Source organism: Lepus europaeus, chromosome 20 (genome assembly GCF_033115175.1).
Source record: "Lepus europaeus isolate LE1 chromosome 20, mLepTim1.pri, whole genome shotgun sequence".
In the NCBI taxonomy this organism is placed as follows: Eukaryota; Metazoa; Chordata; class Mammalia; order Lagomorpha; family Leporidae; genus Lepus; species Lepus europaeus.
This window is the reverse complement of record NC_084846.1, coordinates 27,595,954-27,608,356: the sequence shown is the minus strand read 5'-3', so window position 1 is coordinate 27,608,356 and position 12,403 is coordinate 27,595,954. Positions and strand designations below refer to the sequence as shown.

The following is a 12,403-nucleotide window of genomic DNA, read 5'->3' as shown; positions in this document are numbered from 1 at the left end:
CTCTCTCTCTGTAACTCTGCCTTTCTAATAAATAACCTTTTTTTTTAAAAAAAAAAAAAAAGATGTAATAACATACTATATGTTCTTTTGTGATCTTTTTCCTTAACATTGTTTTTAGGATTCATTTATATTGTAGTGTAAAAACGGTTGCTTATCCTTTTTTCCGTATTTCTATGTTAATTTATTCTCCCTATAGTAGAGTAAGAGAATCCCCATTGCTCCACTTCTGGCCAACATTTGTAATTACCAGCCTTTTGTACTTTAGCTATTCTGGTGAGTGGTAGGACTCTCTCATTGTGGTTTGAATTTCCCTGTTTTTACATGAGGCTTACATGAAGTTAACACTCCTATGTTTACTGGTTATTTTGGTTTCTTCCTGGGTAAAGGAAGATGTTTTCCTTATGATTGCAACTCTTTTTTTTTAAAGATTTATTTTTATTTATTTGAAAGATAGAGTTACAGAGAGAGGTAGAGACAGAGAGAGAGGTCTTCTATCCGCTGGTTCACTCCCCAGATGGCCACAATGGCTGGAGCTGAGCCAATCTGAAGTCCGGAGCCAGGAACTTCTTCTGGGTCTCCCACGTGGGTGCAGGGGCCCAAGGACTTGGGCCATCTTCTACTGCACTCCCGGGCCACAGCAGAGAGCTGGATTGGAAGAGAAGCAGCCGGGACTAGAACTGGGATGCCGGCGCTTCAGGCCAGGGCTTTAACCCGCTGAGCCACAGCGCCTGCCCCTGCTCCTCTTTATGTACCCTGAATACAAGACCTTTCTTGGTTGTATGTGTTATAATTCAACTTTGAGTTGTAGTTGTTTTTGAACTTTGAGGCTTGCCTTTTAACTCTTTTAAAACGATTTCTTTTTTTTTTTTTTTTTGGACAGGCAGAGTGGATAGTGAGAGAGAGACAGAGAGAAAGGTCTTCCTTTTTGCCATTGGTTCACCCTCCAATGGCCGCTGCGGCCGGCGCATCGTGCTGATCCAAAGCCAGGAGCCAGGCACTTCTCCTGGTCTCCCATGCGGGTGCAGGGCCCAAGCACTTGGGCCATCCTCCACTGCCTTCCCGGGCCATAGCAGTGAGCTGGCCTGGAAGAGGGGCAACCGGGATAGAATCCGGTGCCCCAACCGGGACTAGAACCTGGTGTGCCGGCCTCACAAGGCAGAGGATTAGCCTGTTAAGCCACGGTGCCAGCTATTTATTTATTTCAGAGGCAGAATTACAGAGAGAGAAAAGGGGAGATAGACTTATCTTCCATCCACTGGTTCACTCCTCAAATGGCCACAGTGGGTGGTTCAGGCAGAAGCCAGGAGCCCAGAGCCTACCTGGAGTCTCCCATGTGAGTGCAGGAGCCAAACCTTTGGACCATCTTCTGCTGCTTTCCCAGGCCAAAGCAGAGAGCTGGATCCTAGTAGAGCAGCCGCTCTGCAATCATTGTCCATATAGGATGCCAGCAGCGCAGGCAAAGGCTTAACCTGCTATGCCACAACAATGGCCCTGTGTTCCGTAACATTTTAAATTAGCGGTCTAGTCTGTGACAGGCAGACCTGCACATACACACACACACACACACACCCCTAAGGAGATTTGTCTGGGATTGTACTGGGTCTATAGATAAATTCAGAGACTTGGCATCTTTCAGTTTGGAATCCTAGCAGCTGTGAGCATACTGCCATCTTACTTATTTTTTGTCTTCTTAAATGTCTTTCAGTGTTTTTTTCATACAGAGTTTGCACTTCTTTTATATATTCCAAGGTACTTGATACCTGTTTGGAGCTATGGTAAATGATACGTGTTGTGTGTGTGTGTGTGTGTGTGTGTGTTTTGTTTTTTGTAGGCAGAGTTAGACAGTGAGAGAGAGAGATAGAGAGAAAGGCCTTCCTTTCTGTTGGTTCATCCCCTAAATGGCCACCACGGATCACTGTGCCTATCCGAAGGCAGGAGCCAGGTGCTTCCTCCTGGTCTCCCATGTGGGTGCAGGGCCCAAGGACTTGGGCCATCCTCCACTGCCTTCCCGGGCCACAGCAGAGAGCTGGACTGGAAGAGGAGCAACTGGGACAGAATCCGGCGCCCCGACCGGGACTAGAACCTGGGGTGCCAGCGCTGCAGGCAGAGGGTTAGCCAAGTGAGCCAGGGGGCCAGCTAAATGATACATTTTTAAACAGCTGTTTCTTTCCTGGCATACAGAAATAAATACTGACTTTTTTTTTTTAGAAAACTTTTATTTAATAAATATACATTTCAAAAGTACAGCTTTTGGATTATAGCAGTTTTTTTCCCCATAACCTCCCTCCCACCCGCAAACCATCCCATCTCCCACTCCCTCTCCCATCCCATTCTTCATCGAGATTCATTTTCAATGATCTTTATATACAGATCAACTTCGTATACACTAAGTAAAAATTTCAACAGTTTGCACCCACACAGATACACAAAGTATAGAGTACTGTTTGAGTAGCAGTTTTACCTTTAATTTGCATAGTACAACACGTTAAAGACAGAGGTCCTACACAGGGAGCAAGTGCACAATGACTCCCATTGTTGATTTAACAATTGATACTCTTTTATTTATGAGGTCAGTGATCACCCAAGGCTCTTGTCATGAGCTGCCAAAGCTATGGAAGCCTCTTGAGTTCTCCAACTCCGACCTTTAAATACTGATTTTCAAAGACGCTGTATCGTTTAAGCTTGTTAAACGTATTAATCGATACAACGTAGCTGTAGATTATTTTGGATTTGCCACATACGTAATTATAATACTCAAGACAAGTGTGGCTTCGTCCTATTTCATCTGTAGGGCTTTTATTTTTCTTGCCTTACTCCACTGGCTGAGGCTCTTCAGTCGCAAAAACGGGCCTTGTCGCGGGCAGCGCCTTTGATCGCCGCCGGGCCAGGATCGCCTGGGCTTTGGGAGGCCAGTTCCGCCCGGCGCTCCCCGCCGCCGCCACGCGGTGCTCTCGGCGTCTCCCCAGCCTCCGCGGTTGCCACGCAACGGCGCGGCGCGGGCCCGGGAGGTGCGGCCGGGGGCACGTGCCGCCTCGTCCCCGCCGCCGGACTACAACCCCCACAATGCCGCGCGCCCGAGCGGCCTGCCGCGCGGTGGGGGTGGGGCCGGGCCGGGAGGCGGAGCGGAAGCCGAGTGCGAGGGACGCGAGGAGTACAATCTCCGTGCGCTGGGAGCCACCCTCGTCCTGACTGCCCAGCCCCGGCCTTCCTGCATCCCGGCCTCGCGAGTGCGGGACGCGGCTGACGCATCGGCTCTCGCTGAGCTGCCCCGGTTCGGGAACCCGGCGGCGGCGGCGGCGGCGGCGTCCGTGACGGGAAGCCCAGTGGCCAGGTAGTGAGGAGGGGGCACGCGGGCGGTCTGGGCTCCGGGATGGCCCGGCTGCCCCCGACCGCGGCCGGCCCTCATCCCTGCCTCTCCGGCTCTGACAGCCGCGGCCCCGACCGCCGGGGGCCGAGACCCGGGTGCGAGCTGGGCGGGCTCGGCCGCGACTGCGGCAGCCGCGCTCACTGCTGTTGCTGACAGCTCGGCTCCGGCCGCGGGGCCCCCTCCCCACGGCCCTTGGAGAACTCCCCGCCGGGGCTGCCGGGCGCTCGGAGCGGCCGACTTCTCCGCGGGGGGGACCGGACGCGGCGACGCTCGCCCGCGAGTTGGCATCGGCAGCGTGCGCCTGCCCCGCGGCTTCTTCCCCGGGAGGGGGCTGCGCTGCCCGGGACTTCGCGTGGCCTGGGGACTCGGGAGCTTGGTGCGTCCTGTCCGCTCGTCAGCACCCCGCTACCTCGCTGCCCTGGCGCGGCCGCACAGAAGGCTTCAGCCGACGCCGCCGTCGTCCCTGGCGCCGCTGTAAGATGGCTGAGAATGTTCTTAGGAAATCGATGACTCCGCTCTTCTGCGGATCAGCCTTAGGGAATCCGGGCAAGGTCGGGCTCACCTCCCTGGCCCCTGGCCGTGCCCGCGTGTCCATCTGTCGCACCAGCACCTGGGTGTGCTGCAGGCCTGCACCTGCGGCGGCCCCATCTCCACCCGTGCCAACTTTTTCCCTGCCTCTCACTGCATTTTCTCCCTGGATCGTCCTTTTTCCCTTTGGGGGTTTGTTTTCAAGCTGCGCTCTCCTGACACGTGGGAACCCGCTAAGGAATGGCTTGCGAAATCTCCCGGGAGCCCTGCTCAGCCTCGGTTGTTTGCAGGTTTTGTTTTTTTTTTTTGTTTGTTTTTTTTTTTCTTTTTTTCTCTTTGATTTTGGGCGATGAGCTTTTCTCCGATGAAACCTTTATGGTCCTGAGTGGATATGTATTTTTCATTAAAAATGTCTGCTCCGTACTGCTTTGGGTTAGGAAACTGCCCTGGACAAGTGAAATAACATGTCCCGAATCAATGCAGCTTGCGGTTGGTTGTAGAGGGGAACGCAGTGTGCTTGGTGGATTGATGTAACCAGTGTCTTTAGTGACAGATGACTTTTTAAGAAATGCATGTGAGGAAGAAAAGGAGAAATCTCAAGAGTGTGTTTTATAGGATAACAGAGCCAGAGAGTACGTGGAAACGTAGTTACACAGTGGGAGAGGAGGTTGCTCTGAAGCCTTGTGATTCGCTGACATGTGTGGCCGAGATACCGGCCTGGAGGCAAGGCTTCTGTGCAGGACAGAAAACTCCCGACCCAGACCCAGAGGCAGGCGGGCGACCTTTGTTCCTGTAACCTGAAGTTGCTTTGCAGTCCTCAGTCTCCTTATCTCCTTACCAGTGAGCTGGTCTGATTCCAAGGACTTGCCGAGCTCAGACTTTGAGTGATAAGTGCTTTTAGAGATTCTTTGCAATGTGGAGAAGTGATTGGTGTTAACCCTTCTAGTCATCTCTTTGTGTGGCAGGGGTTTTTTCCTGCCCCAGGTCATGCAGGTCTCTCAAACTCCGCAGAGGAGAAGCAGGCGCAGCAGGAGAGAGGCAGTCACTGGCTTCACCCCAGAGAACCGCACTGCTTTCTTAGTTCTCCCTCTCCCTGCTCTGATCTTCTTTCTTCTGCCCTGAGCCCGCGGGTCTGTTCCGTCTGCTTCTTCCTCACTCCAGTCTGTCAGTTCCCTACACGCATCTTTATGGTCGCTCTCCGCAAATCCTCCCTCAGCTGCTTCTGCCGGCTGCCCGTGTTTCCCTGATCTCCCTTTGTAGGAGGCCTCTGGCTAGGGTGCCCCCGGCTGGCCTAGTTGGCTGTGGAGGGGGAGGTGGGGTCATGTGGCACAAAGCGTGATTGGTTGAGGCTGTGGGCAGGTCAGGCTCTCTCATTAAAGTGTCTAAGACTGCATAATATATTTTAGATTACACTTGTTTATTAAATTTGTAAAGTATTTGAGAGGTAGAAAGACAGAGGTCCTATCTGTTGGTTCACTCTCCAAATGTCTGTAAGAACCAGGCTGGGCAGGAGCCAGACAGGAGCCAAAATGCAGTGCAGGTCCTCTCTGTGGGTTGTAGGTTGGAGCCAAGTGCCTGGGCCATCCCTGCTGCCTCCCAGGTCTGCTCTGGCGGGAAGCTGGGGTCAGGAGCCAGAGCTGGGACCCGACCCCAGGAAGTGTTCCTTCTGTGTAACATTTTCTGTTTCTATTCCTGCCTTCCTTTATCCCTTTTCTTTTAGCTATTTTTGTAACCGTCCAGTGTTCTTGTCTTCTCCCAAATATGCCATCTAGAAATGACCCAGTCTCTTGAGATTCTTCTTTCTGTATCTTAGCTGGAAGTTTAGTGTGGCTCCTCTCAAAGCAGCACATCTTAAATCATATACCTGATCACGAAGTAGATGGCTGTGTGCTATGTTAATATTAGCCTCAGGCAATGGTATGCAGAAGAAGTATTTAGGAATGAGTCTTCCCCCTGAAACTGCATTCCAGGGTCCAGTGTGTGGAGGACCCACTTCTGAGTCATTTTCTGGAGAGAGGTGTCTGACCCTCTTGGCTGTGGTGAATGTGCTGTGTCTTTTTGTGGTAACTAGATGTGTCTCTGCCTGAAAGTCCTTCGGAGACTTGCAGGCAGTGGTTCTTGTAGCACCTTTGGCTGAATGAGGCCGTCTGTGTTCGCCAGCTGCTGCTGCTGCTGCTGTCAATAGTTACTTTTAGCTGTAAGTCATAGCAGCACAGAAAGCAGAGCACTGGATAAATGCAAAAATTGGATCTGAAGCAGAGATTTTAAGATAGGATTAGGGGCCGGTGCTGTGGGGTAGCAGATAGGGCTGCCGCCTGCAGTGCTGGCATTTCATATGGGCGCCAGTTCGAGTCCTGGCTGCTCCACTTCCAATCCAGCTGTCTGCTATGGCCTGAGAAAGCAGTAGAAGATGGCTTGGACCCTTGCACCCACGTGGGAGACCCGGAGGAAACTCCTGGCTCCTGGCTTCGGATCGGCACAGCTCTGGCCATTGTGGCCAATTGGGGAGTGAACCAGCAGGTGGAAGACCTCTCTCTCTCTCTCTCTCTCTCTCCCTCTCCCTCTCTCTCCCCCTCCCTCCCTCCCTTGCCTCTCCTCTCTCTGTGTAACTCTGACTTTTGAATAAATAAATAAATTTTTAAAAAAATAGGATTGGCCATCTATTAATGCTTCCAATGATGCTCTGTAATATTTGCATAAAAATAAAAGGAACTACTTCATGATAGGTGTCATGAGATGCAAGAGATTTATATGAAGTTGCTATAGATTTGTGACTATCTGTGCATGTGTCTGTGTAAAAATAAGTCAGTAAATAAACTGAAAGAAAAGTTTCACAAAATATGTAGTGTGTATATTCTAGTTTCTCTTTCATCTTGTTTTTATTTTTTAAATGCTTGTTTGTTTTTATTTATTTGAAAGGCAGAGCAAGAGAGAGAGAGAGAGAAATTGATCTTTCATTCCCTCATTCATCCCCAAATGTCCACAAACAGCCAGGCCTAGGTCAGGCTGCAGCCAGGAACCCGGAACTCTATCCAGGAGTCCCATGGGGGTGGCAGGGACCCAAGCACTGGGGCCATCTTCCCCTGCTTCCCAGGCACATCTGCAGGGAGCTGGATCAGAAGCAGAGGAACCAGGCCCAGCACTTACACTTTGATACGGGATACATGCCTTTCAAGTTGTGGCTTAGCCTGCTGTGCCACGATGCCTGTCCCATATCTTGTTTTTCTGAAAAAGTGCTAGTTGCAAAATGTTACATTGATTTTTGCTTCCTGCTTTTGAAAAACTCTGCTGTCCTGGGCAGAAAGTGGGGACGCCTAATTCCCCCCATTTGATGTTGGCTTCGGGTCAGTTTCCTTATCTTTGTCATGAAGGTGCTGTAGTTTAAATATTTGCTGGTTCATTGTCTTTTCTCTGGTGATAATATTGGACTCATAGCCGTCTTTAGGGTGGCTGGGAGAAACCACTGAAACATTGCCTAAATATCTGGTTGTCTTTGTGGTGTGTTGGGCAAGTGCAGTAACCGAGCTGTGAGCAGCACTTCTGCCCAAAGATCTTGTGAAATGGAGTGGGGACAATGAGACCGGCAATAAGTATTAAAATGTAGAGAAAAGTTTACTCATGTCTGTTTTCTATTTTCGTGTTCCTTAACAAGGAATATTTTGGAACCTGAAAAGATTGTATTTAAAAATTGGTTATAATAACAGTTTTTAAGATTTATTTATTTATCTGAAAGGCAGAGGTACAGAGAGGCAGAGGCAAGAGAAGGAGAGAGGTCTTCCATCCGCTGGTTCACTTCCAGATGGCCGCAATGGCCGGAGCTGAACTGATCCAAAGCCAGGAGCTGGGAGCTTCTTCCGGGCCCCCCATGTGGGTTGAGGGGCCCAAGCCTTGGGCCATCTTCCACTGCTTTCCCAGGCCATAGCAGAGAGCTGGATCAGAAGTGGAACAGCCGGGACTCGAACCGGCACCCATATGGGATGCTGGCACTGCAGGCAGCAGCTTTACCTACTAGGCCACAGCGCCAGCCCCAGTAACAGTTTTAATTTAATGTACTGGCAGGTTGCTACCTAGATTATTTTTGTCCATGCTTCCTTCTCCCACTGCCCTCTTTATATTAGGAAATGCCAGTAGCACCGTGTGTTTTTCTGTGAGAAGACCGCTGTATGGCATCACAGCTCTCCCTCTGTTACCACACAGTGAGCTGCCGTTCTCGTAAGGAAGGGGAACATGAAGTTTTTCTTTGCTTGTGGGTTTCTTTCTGCTCATTTTGGGCAGTTTCTGCAGCCCAGGCCGTTCCATGCGGGACTGGGGACTTCTCATTCTCCTGTGTTTGTGCTTTGGAGAACAGGAGTACAGAATTTACTGCCTGCTCCCAGGATTCTGGTCAGGAAACAATTCTCCAGGCTCTTGTTGGAAGTAAATTGGAACCAGACTGTGCGTTTCCTCTCCTTTGTCAAATCAAATGCCACTTCCTCTGAGCAGCTTCCTTGACCCCAGCGAAGGGTCACCTGCTTGTTTTCCTCACAGCACTTTCGTCAGGAGCTGAAAGTATCTTTTTTCTTTGCTTGCTTATTGTCCCAGTCAGACTAGAGAAGTCTCTGGAAGAACAGGACCCTGTCTTCTGTCTGGCTTCACCTTTCACATTCTCAGTTCCTGGCACATAGTGGGTGCTTTCATACATACCGTGAATAAACGAATGAACGTATGGCAGAATAAGTCTGGCTCTTTTGTGCCTGAATGAAGCTGCCAAGTGGTGAGGTTGTGTTTCAGCCTGGGCCTGCGTGCGCTTCTGGAAATGCCTCTGCCCGCGGGACGCCCTGTGTTTATCTTTGTTTTGCTTCGTTTCTTTTTCTGTTCTTGTTTTTGCCTTAAAAAAAAAATAAAATATGAGACTTCTAAAATTTTAGTTTGAACTTTGTAATATTTTGGTTTATGTGAGTAAAGCATATTTGGAATTTTAATTGGCCGACTTGGTAATTTAATAAGTAGGGTTTTAGGCCGGCGCCGCAACTCAATAGGCTAATCCTCCGCCTGCAGCGCCGGCACATTGGGTTCTAGTCCCGGTCGGGGCACCGGATTCTGTCCCAGTTGCCCCTCTTCCAGGCCAGCCCTCTGCTATGGCCCGGGAGTGCAGTGGAGGATGGCCCAAGTCCTTGGGCCCTGCACCCGCATGGGAGACCAGGAGAAGCACCTGGCTCCTGCCTTCAGATCAGCGCGGTGCACCAGCCGTAGCGCGCCAGCCGCGGTGGCCATTGGGGGGTGAACCAACAGAAAAAGGAAGACCTTTCTCTCTGTCTCTCTCTCTCTCTCACTGTCCACTCTGCCTGTCCAAAAAAAAAAAAAAAGTAAGGTTTTAGCATCATTTCCCTAGACTGCCATGGCTTTTTTTGTGTTTTATATATATATATATTTATTCTTTTACATTTTTTTAAGTTTTGTTTGAAATGCAGTGGCGGGGTGGGGGTTAGAGGCGTGCAGAGAGATAACATGGAGCTGTCTTCCATCGGCTGCTTCAGGAGTATGGAACTCAGTCCAGGTCTCCCACTTGGATGGCAGGGGCCCAAGTACTTGAGCCATCACCTGCTGCCTCCCAGGGTGTGTGTCAGTAGGAAAGTGTATTGGAAGCCGGAGAGCTGAGACTTGAAGCTGCCACTCTGATAAGGGTTGCTGGCATCCCCAGCAGTGACTTGACTGCTGTAGTACATCTCTACCTCGCGGTTATGTTTTGTTTTCTTTCTTTCTTTCTTTCTTTTTTTTTTTTTTTTTTTGAGGAAAAACAAACCAAAGTTCATTTACTATTGTAAATCATTATTTACAAATACAGTCTTTCTAGTGGAGGTAAGGCAGGTAGTGTGGTATTTGGAGAAAAACAGTGAGTCAGGACCTGCGTTCTGGAGCTGCGCAGGCTTTGTTACTAACTGGTTGTCTCCTTTTAGGCAAGACACCTGCTCTGAGCTTCAGTTTCCTCATCTGAAATGTGAGGGACTGTCAGGCACTTCTCCGCGACGGCTGCTGATGGCTCACCAGGCTCTGTGGCGCTTATGGCCTCGTTCTTAAGGTATGTTCTCTTTGCTCTGAAGGGACCTGGGGCTTAATCAGGGAGACAAGGCTCGCCCACAGGATTGGACGATGCGATGTCTAACATTTGGTACAGAGGACTGTGCTGTGGGAAGTAGAAGCTGACTGACGAAGGCCATAATAAGGCAGTGAGAGTATGAAACCCTTCCAGCTAAGGGGACATTTTAGCAGGTTTGTCACGTAGTCTCCTTGGAGGCTACTTGGAAGGTGAACTGTCTTAAATATGCTGCTGTGTTGTCTTTTAGGGTTGAGTGACTCTTCAGTGACTTAACACCAATGAAATATTTCATGCTATTCAAAATCCTGAGTAGAAACTTTTCCAAGTCAGCATGCTCTTTGAGAGCTGTTATTGATAGAATGAGAGGGTATCAGGAAGCAAGCTGAGTAAATAAAAATACAGAAATGTATGGTTTAATTGCTACTGTACTGTGAGGCAGAAAGAGACTGGGTTGATTGGGGGAAGTGTTTTTGTAATTAATGAGAAATCGATTTGGTCTTTGGGGACTGGATTATGGAGGCCCATGAGAGCTAATCAGAAGAGTTTTATTTGGGTCTGTTAAAACATCTCACGTTGGGGCTGGCGTTGTAGTGTAGAGAGTCCAGCTACCTCCTGCAGTGCCAGCATCCCATAAGGGCACTGGTTCGAATCCTGACTGCTCCTCTTCTGATCCAGCTCCCTGCTAATGGCCTGGGAAAAGCAGCAGACGATGGCCCAAGTGCTTGGGCTCCTGCCATCCACATGGGAGACCCGGATGAAGCTCCTGGCTCCTGGCCATCTGGGGAATGAGCCAGCAGATGGAAGATTCTTCCTCTGTAGCTCTGATTTTCAAATAAATAAATACATCTTTAAAAACAAAACAAATTCTCATATTAACTGGGGTTATTTGAATTGTCAATAATTAGTAGTATTATTGCTGAGTGCCTGACACTGATATTAAATGTTCATATTATTGAGTAGTATGAGATGTCATTTAATCTTCACCTCTATTAGGCAAGTATTTTGGTCTCCATTAAGTACTTGTAAGTGAGGACATCAGGGCTCAGGGTGATAGAATAACTTGCTCAAGTTTTAAAGATAACGGATGTCATTTTGTATGAAGAAAGAGAGTACCTAGAGGCTGCCGGGGGTGATAAGAATGGCAGTGCTACCCTTTGAGCTAAGAACTAAAGGATGGGAAGAGACAAGACTCAGGAGGAGCATTCCACATTATATTGCAGCCCTAACGTCAGGAAGAATTTTGTGTTTTGCCTGGTGTGGCTACGGTGTAGTGAGCAAGAGAAAAGAGGTGTGAGATTAGCACAGAGTGGAAGTGAGATGATGGCAAGCCTTGTGGGCTGCGGTAAAAAGTTTGGATGTTTTTCTAAGTGCAGTGGGCAACTGTCAAAGGGTTTTAAAGCAGGAGAACAATATGATTGTGTGTGTGTGTGTAGTAAAACAATCACAAAATTTACCATTTTCTTTTTGAAAAAAGATTTGTGTATTTATTTGAAAGGTGGAATTAGAGCGAACTCCCCAGATGGCCTCAATGTCCAGGGCTGGGCCAGGCTGAAGCCAGGAACCTAGAGTCCAAGCCCTTGGGCCGTCTTCTACTGTTTTCCCAGGTATTATCAGGGAGCTGGATCTGAAGTGGAATAGCTGGGACTTGAACTTGCAGACATATGGGATGCCAGGTTCGCAGGTAGCAGCTTAACCCCCGCCCTGTGCCACAACACCAGCTCCTGATCCATCTTCAAGTGTATAGTTCAGTAACGTTAAGTACATGCCCAGTGTTGTGTACCTGTCACTGCCACGTATCTCCAGAACTTTTTTCATCATCCCAACATGAGATTCTGTGCCCATGAAATCATAAGTCTCATTCTCCCCTCCTCTTAGCCCCTGACAACCACCTTTCCACTTTCTGTCTCTAATTTTGCTTTTCTAGATGATCCATCTGAGTGGAGTCATATAATAATAGGTTCTTTTGTGACTGGCTTATTTCACTTTGCATATGTCTCCTGGGTTCATCCATGTTGTTAAGTGGATCAGAGCATCTCTTTTTGTGTTATGTGTATCACTTTTTATGGATGTATATATGCTATGAATAACGCTGCAGTGGATACTGACATACAGACACCCCTCTGAGTCCCTGCTTTCCATTCCTTTGTGTAAATGCCCAGAACTGAAGTTCTGGATTAGAAGGTAATTTTGTGCTTAACTCTTTGAGGAGCCCCATACTGTTTTCCTCAGCAGCTGCACCTGTTTGTGTTCCCACCAGCAGTGAAGAAGAGCTTGAATTTCTTCACATCCTTGCCAACACTTGCTTTGTTTTTAGTAGTCTTCCTCATGGATGCAAAGTGGTATAGTGGCTTTAATTTGCATGTCCCTAAGGATTAGTGATGTTGAGCATTTTTTTAATGTCAGAATATCTTTTTTTTTTTTTGACAGAGTGG

The 12,403-nt window shown here is 48.8% G+C and overlaps 1 protein-coding gene across 2 annotated transcripts in view; it reads left to right on the top strand.

The window, feature by feature from the left end:
* The first annotated feature begins 3,145 nt into the window (after nucleotides 1–3,145).
* Nucleotides 3,146–12,403, top strand: part of CCDC126 (coiled-coil domain containing 126) — a 30,684-nt gene continuing 21,426 nt past the window's right edge. The window contains exons 1-2 of one of the 2 annotated variants that reach the window (XM_062179103.1): nucleotides 3,146–3,331; nucleotides 9,832–9,953. The gene's annotated coding sequence lies outside the window, so the exon portion shown is untranslated. Of the gene's footprint in view, nucleotides 3,332–9,831; nucleotides 9,954–11,585; nucleotides 11,653–12,403 lie in introns of those variants that run through there. The other variant, XM_062179104.1, reaches the window with a different exon arrangement.